This window comes from Thermobia domestica, unplaced genomic scaffold (genome assembly GCF_964235325.1).
Source record: "Thermobia domestica unplaced genomic scaffold, izTheDome1.hap1.1 HAP1_SCAFFOLD_151, whole genome shotgun sequence".
Classification (NCBI taxonomy): domain Eukaryota; kingdom Metazoa; phylum Arthropoda; class Insecta; order Zygentoma; family Lepismatidae; genus Thermobia; species Thermobia domestica.
In genome coordinates this window covers 305,775-316,700 of record NW_027655898.1, presented here as the reverse complement: position 1 = coordinate 316,700, position 10,926 = coordinate 305,775, and the positions used below count along the sequence as shown (strand labels likewise).

The 10,926-nt window shown below is 36.2% G+C and overlaps 1 non-coding gene across 1 annotated transcript; it reads right to left on the bottom strand.

Moving 5' to 3' along the window:
* Positions 1-8,959: 8,959 nt before the first annotated feature.
* Positions 8,960-9,030, bottom strand: TRNAG-GCC (transfer RNA glycine (anticodon GCC)). The gene has a single exon. It is a non-coding gene; the product is annotated as a tRNA-Gly (tRNA).
* Positions 9,031-10,926: the final 1,896 nt, after the last annotated feature.

Genomic DNA, 10,926 nt, shown 5'->3' with positions numbered 1-10,926 from the left:
GAGCATTCTACCACTTTTTTTAATTGTATTTATTTAGAGCAATATAAAATACATTCTGTGCTACAGTTGCGTGAGAGACATGTATAGAGACATATTTATATGGATGGGCTTAAATCTAAAGACTAATATGAACACCTAAAATATATGTGCAAGGAGAATATACAAAAACAAACAACATTGCAGCTTAAGAATAAACATCAAGAGTCACCTGGAGAAATCGAGCGAACAATCTTTGCTCGTCTAGGTGAGTAAACTGTTTTTTCCGAACTCGGTTCAAGTATGTCAGGTATAGATGTCGGTGACAGAAAGGTCGGTAGTTGTCTATAAATAAAATAGTAGAGCAGATGAGCCAGGTAACTGCTCGTTGTTTGGTAGGCGGGAACCACTGAAATTCCGGAAATAAAAGGAGATCAAAGGTGAAATATCTCCCTGAACCGCGACAAATCAGCCCAAGAAAGGAACACAGAGTTTGCCACGCAGGTCGCGTAGCCGTGCATTGTGTATATCGGTGTTCTAAAGTGTCCACCTGCGGACAAAAGTCACATATGTCGGACGCACTCCTAAAAATCTGTAACAGTCTGTTTTTTGTGACCGTCAAGTTATTTACTAAACGATACCAGGCTTCTCTCATTGGGGATGTAAGATATTGAGCTTGAATGGTACGCCAAATAGCAGGCCAATTGTGGTGCGATTCTCTGACTTCACATAGTGGGGTGACATTTATCAATTCAGATTGCAACAGTGTGATGTAGAGAGATTTAGGAATCCAAGCCTGGGAAGGATTGTCACTCGGAACCATCGACCAGGCCAGGATGACCTGTAAGATGTATGTTGGACACGATTCAGGAAAACGAACATGGGCAGGATTGTTTCCTGGCCAAAGGCGATCTACCCAGCATTGGAATCATTGCGCAGTGTGAGAGGAGGCATGTTCCAAATGATGTAGGGTGGTGAGCATGTAAAGAGCTCGACATTTGTGACGCACACTAATGAGATTTAAAGCGCCACGCGCAGTCGGAAGATATAAAACGCGTCGTTGCACGCGGAACATGTAGCCTTTCCATATGAACCAACCAAATAATGACTCAATTTGGCGCGCATATTTATCGGGCAGTGGAAAAAGACGCGCTAGGAACCAGAGTTTAGAACTAATGTAAATATTCAGATAGTGAATGCGTTGCGCTAGAGTGAAAGTTCGTGAGCGGCACAATGATAAATTCATACGCAGCACCTGAAGTAATGGCTGCCAAATATGGTCGTAAGACGAGCAGCATACGGCTTAAAATCGGACGCCTAAAATGAGGGATTCTGTCGTGCAGGTCAGAGAGGTTAAGACGTCCCTGGGAAGCAAGGTCTGAAAGTTATTGACCGTCAGAAGAGTTGTTTTGTGTAGGTTAAGTTGCAAACCGCTCGCTAGGGAAAAGTCTTCGACTTTTCGTAACGCTGAGACAAGTTGAGCAGTGGTAGCACAGAGGAATGTTAGATCATCCATATACGAAATGGCTGTCAATTGCTTGAAGCTGTGAAGAGCCGATGTAGAGGGGTGCTGGAAATGATGAAGGAGAGGATCTAGTGCAAGGCAGAACAATATTCCCGAGAGCGCGCAACCTTGCCTGACACCTTTATGAATCCCAAAAGGGGGAAGAAGATGGCCATTAAGTTGTAACTGGGAAGTAGCATTGTGATAAAGCTGGTGCAGAACGGTAAGTATCTGAGGAGGGAAGTGATACTGTTGTAAGACTTCAAACAAATAAGAGTGGTTTAGGGTGTCAAAGGCTTTTCGAAAATCGCATGCAAGAACTCCTACGGGAAGGGATTGAAATTGGGCATAAGCAAGGAAGTCGCGAATGGTCGCAAGTGCGGTATGAATATTGTGGGTGGGGTGTAAAGCCGTTTGAGCGGGGCAGATGTACGGAAGGATAACTTGCTTAATACGATTGGCTAAAAGCTTAGTAAAAAGTTTGTAATCTGTGTTTAGAAGTGTGATCGGGCGATAGTCCGCCACGCTTGTCGGATTGCCGCCTTTAGGTAGTAGAATGATAATGCCTGCATTTTGATAGACCGGTCCACCTTGCAACAGAAAATTAAATAATTCACAGAGTATTGGACCGACTAGTGGGAAAAAACTGGAGTAAAAGCGGTACCCGATCCCGTCTCTGCCCGGAGATGTACTCCGTTTAACTTGGGAGAGGGTTGTCTCGATTTCGGAAAGAGTGATGGGCGCAAGTAAGGAAGTGCAGTCTTGTTCGGATAGGCACGATGGGATCTTGGTAAGGAAAGGGGGAGGTACTGTGTTAACGTCGGGTAATGCGTACAATGACGTGTAATATTCCTGAAAATGCTCGTACAAGGCGTCTTTGATAGTGAGCTGTTGCCCTTCCGAAGTGGACACATGAGAGATAAACTGATGTTGTTGGCGATTTAGGCGTTTAACATAATGATACAAAGACGAAGGTTCAGAAACAAGTCTATCTGCCGTCCCGTCGTCAATGTGAACGCTTAGCGATTGAGTATGTTGCAGCTGTTTCAATTGGTGCTTAACACGCATGATCGCCGCCATATTGTAAACGCTATTTGGTTGGTTCCACAGTTCGCATAGGACACTGTATAAGAATTCGTGCATCTCGCGATAGTTTTGGCGATGTCATTTCCCCATGCCTTGAAAGAAAGTTCGAATTTGGGGTTTAATGTAGCGACACCACCACATGTTAATATTAGGATAGATCGTACGAGCTCGTAGCCATCGTGTCCAACTAGCATGAAATAAACACCGGACGTGGTCGATGGTTAACAGTTGATTGTTTAATTTCCAATAACAACGACCGTACAATTTGGGAAGTTGCGTCGGAAAGCGTAAGACCAGCTTAATACCTGTATGGTCTGTAAAGCAAGCCGCATATTGCTGTATATCAAATACTCTGCTTAGGAGGCTTGCCGGGAGATAGCAGCGGTCCAAGCGTGACCCCACTTGGGCTGATTTGAAAGTAAAAGTATGATTCTTATGAAAATGAAGCCAAATGTCTTTTAAGCCCAAATGTGTAATAAAACGATGAAAAGCTGGAGATGGGTGATATTCACCGCTCGTATCTTGAGGATACATGTGACAATTCATGTCTCCAAGAAACAAAATTGGATATCGTGCAATAGGTAGCAGGTCAACAACTTCTTCGTGATAAAAACGTTCGCTGGCCATACGCTGATTTGTCCCTGAGGGGCCGTAGATAGCCAAAATACATATACCATCAATAACACATCGAATGGCCCGCCCTGACGAGGATAGTTGTATATGAGTAGCGTGGAGGCCTCGTTTCACAAGTAAAACAGTGCCCAATGATGGGGGCGCAATGTTCACAATAGCAGTATAATTAGACACAAAGGATAGGTCGGGATCCTTGACCTCCTGCAAACAATAAATATCAGCATCGTGAAGCGCTATGAAGTGCGCTAATAGCTGTTTATTCGATATGCTGCTTATAGAATTAATGTTTAAAGTTAAATACGAACGGGAGTTGACCCCAGCGTTCATTAGGTAAAACACAAAAACCTTACCCACGAGATAAATGTGTACTTTACAAGGCCGTAAAAATCTCCAGGACACATACCTGTAAGTGTACCTCGTCCGCAGAACAGCACACACACTGAGTAACTCTGCGAAACACCATACATAGTGTTGCCCACACACATATACACACGCAAAAAAACACTGGATTGTAAACACAAAACCAAGAACATCTCGGAAATAGATTAATATCTTTGCTATGTACAAGCAGGAAAAATCCAAATTGACAAAGCTTTCCCACATAACGCAAGTAACACAAGCAAAAAGCAAAACACCAGAACAGCATACAACTCGTGATGACGAGACGAAACAAGGTAACCAGTGAAGTCTTACCACAGTTGCTATTCCACAAGGTCAGGCGTTTGGAGGTCACTCACACTTTCTCGTGTATTCGGTTTACGTTTTTTCACGTGTTTTACTGATAATATAGGCGAAAAACAGGTTGTATCATCATTAAACACGTCAGCGGGCAAAGGCACAGCTGGACGAAGAACTATATCCTGGGTCGTGCCATGCTTAGCAGAAGGAAGACCTGTCGCTGGATCATGAAGTACTACTGTCGCATATGAAGCGAGAGATGAGGGTGGTGTGCCTGGGGGGGCCTCGGGGGGGCATGGTACCCCATCATCCAAATCAGTGGGAACTGAAGGTTGCTTAGCTGGTACTATAGTAGCGGATGAGTCATTTGATGGCAATTGGGGGAAATCAGTTTCTGAAGTAGGCCGCAGTGTTGACACTTGTTGGGACGTAGCGTCGGAATTTGTAGCATTAACAGAGGATGTCAAGGGCACAGGTCGTTCGGGTACATGACGTGTAGTTTTTGTAACATGACGTAGATCTGTCATTACAGGGGTGTCTCCTTCCAGCCGCGTGGACCGGGCAGGACGTCGCCGCTGTTTACACGTGGAAATCAGGTGATCGAGTGATCCACAAGCGTGGCAAGTTTGTAACTGTCCTGGATAGGAGACATTGCCTTTAATAGTGTCAAAATGTAATCGAGTAGGGATATGCTTTTTTAACGTCATCGAAAAAATTCGGTTACCATTATAAAGGCGTGTAGGAAACACAGTTTTCCAGACTTCATACTCCACACTCTTAATTTCATCATAATTACATAATACCTGAGACACTTGTTCATTAGGAAAATCGAATGGCAAGTCCATAATTTTAACTCTCGTGAGATTAACTTGTGCGTCCATAATATACACATCGCTGACAGATTGATCAAAATGGGTAAAAGATAATTTGTCTGGAGCCTTAGACATAAACTTTTCGTAACTATCACTATTATTGAATTGAACAAACATGCAATATTCTTCGTTATGGAGCTGTAAAGCTTGGATATCCTCAAATATGTTGGAAAAATGTACACATAACCAGGCATGTAAATCAGCCGGGCTAGGGCGTATCGAGCGTGTGGTTTTGTCAAAACCAAATTTTACACTATTCTTACGAAGTTCCTGCATGGTACCACTAACACTGGAGCCACAACACACTACCAAAACTTGCAAACCCTGTTCAGTTATAGTAATGTCCAAAGAAAGGCGAAGCTCGCAAATACAATCACTATTCCCGGAGCTTAACTGTCAACGTCTACTCCCGGCGACAGCCAGTCAAAGAATCCCACCACTGAACCACCGATGCCAATACAAGAGAATTTTATTTACTATTGAATTAATAACACTTCTTAAGCTAATGTTATGTTCGGAATTAAAATCGAGGAACAAACTTTTACATGCTGGAAAACTTTAATGCTTCAAAATTGTGTTCCGCATTCGATTCAATAAACGCTTTCCCTCAGAAGCTAGCAAAATGGTATCACATTTGTTCATAATTTAATTACATAAAGATATTATGATTCATATACATATATACTATTCATTCGAAACTCCATCTCAGATGACATTCGTTTCTTTAGAATATGCAATTCAATTGGAATAAACCTACCTTTTTATCCCTGCATTTTTCATTCTCGTATGGAATAAGTTGGTTTTACTTTCGAAAATGTATCACTTTCAAAAACAGACATTAAATTATTGTATTTTACACAAACCAAGCTACAGATTTCTTAATTAGTAAACGTATTTTAACACTTTTATACAGTTTTACCTCAAACTTGTTAAAAGGGATACTCTCAATTCACACTGTATCATCTTTCCAATAAACCTATGTTTTCTATTACTTAAACTTTATGCCAATAATATGAAGGATAAATAATCCTATTCAAGTAGATCAAAGAGAATTTCACATAATAAGAGAAAATATTTATTTAAATCAATTTACGAGTGTACGTCAGAGTTCATATATTGATGGCACCTAGTTACCAGCATTCTTGTAGTCTTAAGCGTTGCTTACCTTTTGAAACTAGTCTTCGTTAGGATTAAGAAATTTTTGTTTTCAAACTATTTCCAACTTATCAAAAGAGATCTTGTAACCAAAGTCAGTTGAGAATATAATTTCCTGCTTCCGTTCATAGATAGCAAAGAAAAGGATCTTTAATTTGTTACGATGCAGACTATAATAATGTCACATTATTTGGTATTATTCCAAATCCTTCATAAAGTTTTACTCCGAATAGATTATAGCGAAAAGCTCATTGGTGATTCGTTATGTTTCTTGTCTTTTGAAATATCGAAATAAACTAGGTTCAATATTTTAAACCTCTAACCAAAAGAAGTATTTTTCGTTTCTCGAATAAACGGAGTTATTTGAGATTTAGATGACACTTTCTGGAAAACAAAGATTGATATGTTACTGCAAATGATTTCATGTTTTTTTTTCACATCACATTGAAGAAATAGAATGCAATAGCTTTAATTGCAAAAGTTAATTTTTTTCTTATTACAGTGTGATTCAATAAGCAACAAGGGAGATACTTATGTTTCTCTCGAGATATTGAATAATATATTTAGCAATATTCAAAAACATTATCAATATGTAGGGAACCATTTGGCATTCGTTGTGTAAATTATGATTGTTCCCAAGGAGACGGCTAAATACAACACATTAATCTTTACATCATGAGTCAAAAACAGACATCACAACTTCAGCAAATATGTATCACTTAAACAAAACACAAAGTAAATAACTTTCAGGTAAGAACAATTGTCTAAAATGAATTTCATCCTAAGAACACAAAATGTTATTTATCATTTAAAGATATTTGAATAGGAAAACTCAGGTTCTATCTATTCCAGAAAAGCATAAGTCAATTTCATATTACCTGAGAGTTCTCCAGATACCCAGTTCAGATCGTAGCTGATCTAGATTTTGTTCTGTGATTTTTTTTTTAAATAGAAAATTACGTACGTTGCTATACATTAGGCGCTAGGAAAAAAAATTGACTTGAGAACGTTAGAAAATAAAATATGAATTGTTGGCAGTTAAAATGTCAAGAAAGTATGGCAGTTTCTTTTAACAGAGAAAAACTACTTACGCTCATATAAAAGTTTACAGTAAAGATTCATATTATCTTTCAAATTTTCTTTAATAATTAAAACAACTGTTTCAAAGATTAATGAAACAATAATAGTGTTTTTTACTAGTGAATTAAATTTCAGATGAGGACGGTTAGAAACCTAAAACAGGTTCCTACTTAAAACATATTAACCAGATATAATAGTGAAGAAGATAATTTCGATAAATAATGAAGCTTTACCATAGTTGAACTAACACCATACCAGAAACTTTCGTGAAAATATTTAATTTTGTAAACTAAATTTACGTTAGTTTCTAATGTCTAAAAATGCAATAGGTTAACAAGAAACAAAATGCAAGAGAAATCTGAAACCAAACAAATATAGTATTATGCCGGGTTTCTTGGTATATGACAAGTTTTCCATATTTTGATATAAGTCTACATCACGTGTAAAGATTATGTGATGAAATGAATATTTTACCTGTACTGGGTTAGACTTTTGTGCCTTTCAGTAGTCACCAAGTACAGGTTCGTTTTGTTGCATATGGAAAAGAATTAAAATAAACCAATTACTTCATTTATCTCTGCATTTGATTAGAATATGCAATAAGAATGGTATTTATTTGTTTCCGAAAACTGGCGGTGTTCATTGAATTGGCCTTCAAAGTATCGTAGTTAACATAAAATGGCAGATTTCTGAATTTGAAGTCACTTTAAAAAAAACTAAAAAATCGTACCAAAGCTATCTCAAATTCAATAAAAGCTGGTACTGTCTGTGCACGCATCCTCGATTTCTATTATAGCAATGTTTTGTCAATGATATTTAAAATAACTAAACTTATGGAATTAAACCAGATTCTATTAATTTAAGAAGAAACTATTAAATTTTAATGCTTCAGCTCTTTGATATTATAATGCGAATATTAACGGCAACTAGTTATTAGGATATATTGTTAATTCTTACATGTTACTGATCTTGATATTCCGAGGTAGCCAGCAGAAAAACGATCTCTTCGATTTTAGATTGGTCGACTTGTAGAAACAGGTGTAATAACGGAAATCTGTGTTTAATTATACTGTTGCTGTTTTATTCATAATTATTAATGAAAGTAACTTAAGTTTTTAATTCTAAGAACTATAATAGTCACATATTTTACCAGAAATAAATTCCTTAAATGTACATTTTGTTTTTAGTAGACAGAAGTAAATAGTTCATTATTATTTCGTTTTATTCGTTATTTAAGCAATGTTGGTGGAAATTGTCTTGAAGAAACTAAACTAGGTTGGAAATTTCAAGTATCCAGTCCAAAAGCATAGTTTTTATTCTGGAATTGATGAAGTAAATTTTGCTTTGAAGGAAATTCTTAAATACCACAATGAGTTGGTATATTAATTTTAACAAAGTTCATCTTCATAACATGTTCACGATATTGGTTCCACGATGGGTAATAAACAACAATTAATCGTCCACATATTTTAAGCTGACAATGCTTATATTCATTTCAAAACAAGCTATGATTTTTTGTCCATATCCCAAAATATTACGCAATATATAGGAAAAAGTTTGAAACTTTTAGCGTAGGTTACTATATCTTAAACGGATTTTAATAGATTTGAAACCTAAACATCTCTACTATACAAATAATATATTAAACGTCTACTACAGGAAATTCTTATCCCATGTGAAAAGGAATCACAAAATGTAGATCGATATTTAATTTTTAAAGAAATTATTATGAAACTCTTGTACGGAAAAACTTTATTCAAAAGCAAATCAATTCAAATATTATCAAAAGGTATAACTAAAATTGCAATGGCTTGCTGTAGACGGAAAATTAATCAGGGACATAAATTTGGCCATTGATTTAAGGTGACAATTTGAGTGTGTTGAACCAAGCGTAACTTAGAGCGTAGCAGAAATGAATTCATAAACCCATATATCGGTAAGATATTCGAAATTTAAATCCCCGCTAAAAATTCAGTGCATCGGCCGGGAATCGAACCCGGGCCGCCCGCGTGGCAGGCGAGCATTCTACCACTGAACCACCGATGCCGATAATAGAGAATTTTATTTACTATTGAATTAATAACACTTCTTAAGCTAATGTTATGTTCGGACCTTAAATCGAGGAACAAACTTTTACATGCTGGAAAACTTTAATGCTTCAAAATTGTGTTCCGCATTCGATTCAATAAACGCTTTCCCTCAGAAGCTAGCAAAATGGTATCACATTTGTTCATAATTTCATTACATAAAGATATTATGATTCATATACATATATACTATTCATTCGAAATTCCATCTCAGATGACATTCGTTTCTTTAGAATATGCAATTCAATTGGAATAAACCTACCTTTTTATCCCTGCATTTTTCATTCTCGTATGGAATAAGTTGGTTTTACTTTCGAAAATGTATCACTTTCTAAAAACAGACATTAAATTATTGTATTTTACACAAACCAAGCTACAGATTTCTTAATTAGTAAACGTATTTTAACACTTTTATACAGTTTTACCTCAAACTTGTTAAAATGGATACTCTCAATTCATACTGTATCGTCTTTCCATTAAACCTATGTTTTCTATTACTTAAACTTTATGCCAATAATATGAAGGATAAATAATCCTATTCAAGTAGATCAAAGAGAATTTCACATAATAAGAGAAAATATTTATTTAAATCAATTTACGAGTGTATGTCAGAGTTCATATATTGATGGCACCTTGTTACCAGCATTCTTGTAGTCTTAAGCGTTGCTTACCTTTTGAAACTAGTCTTCGTTAGGATTAAGAAATTTTTGTTTTCAAACTATTTCCAACTTATTAAAAAGAGATCTTGTAACCAAAGTCAGTTGAGAATATAACTTCCTGCTTCTGTTCGTAGATAGCAAAGAAAAGGATCTTTAATTTGTTACGATGCAGACTATAATAATGTCACATTATTTGGTATTATTCCAAATCCTTCATAAAGTTTTACTCCGAATAGATTATATAGCGAAAAGCTCATTGGTGATTCGTTATGTTTCTTGTCTTTTGAAATATCGAAATAAACTAGGTTCAATATTTTAAACCTCTAACCAGAAGAAGTATCTTTCGTTTCTCGAATAAACGGAGTTATTTGAGATTTAGATGACACTTTCTGGAAAACAAAGATTGATATGTTACTGCAAATGTTTTCATGTTTTTTTTCCCATCACATTGAAGAAATAGAATGCTATAGCGTTAATTGCAAAAGTTAATTTTTTCTTGTTACAGTGTGATTCAATAAGCAACAAGGGAGATACTTATGTCTCTCCCGAGATATTGAACAATATATTTAGCAATATTCAAAAATATTAACAATATGTAGAAAACCATTTGGCATTCGTTGTGTAAATTATGATTGTTCCCAAGGAGACGGCTAAATACAACACATTAATCTTTACATCATGAGTCAAAAACAGACATCACAACTTCAGCAAATATGTATCACTTAAACAAAACACAAAGTAAATACGAGTAACTTTCAGGTAGGAACAATTGTCTAAAATGAATTTCATCCTAAGAACACAAAATGTTATTTATCATTTAAAGATATTTGAATAGGAAAACTTAAGTTCTAACTATTCCAGACAAGCATAAGTCAATTTCATATTACCTGAGAGTTTTCCAGATACCCAGTTAAGATCGTAGCTGATCTAGATTTTGTTCTGTGAATTTTTTTAAATAGAAAATTACGTACGTTGCTATACATTAGGCGCTAGGAAAGAAAATTGACTTGAGAACATTAGAAAATAAAAAATGAATTTTTGGCAGTTAAAATGTCAAGAAAGTATGGCAGTTTCTTTTAACAGAGAAAAACTACTTACGCTCATATAAAAGTTTACAGTAAAGATTCATATTATCTTTCAAATTTTCTTTAATAATTAAAACAACTGTTTCAACGATTAATGAAACAATAATAGTG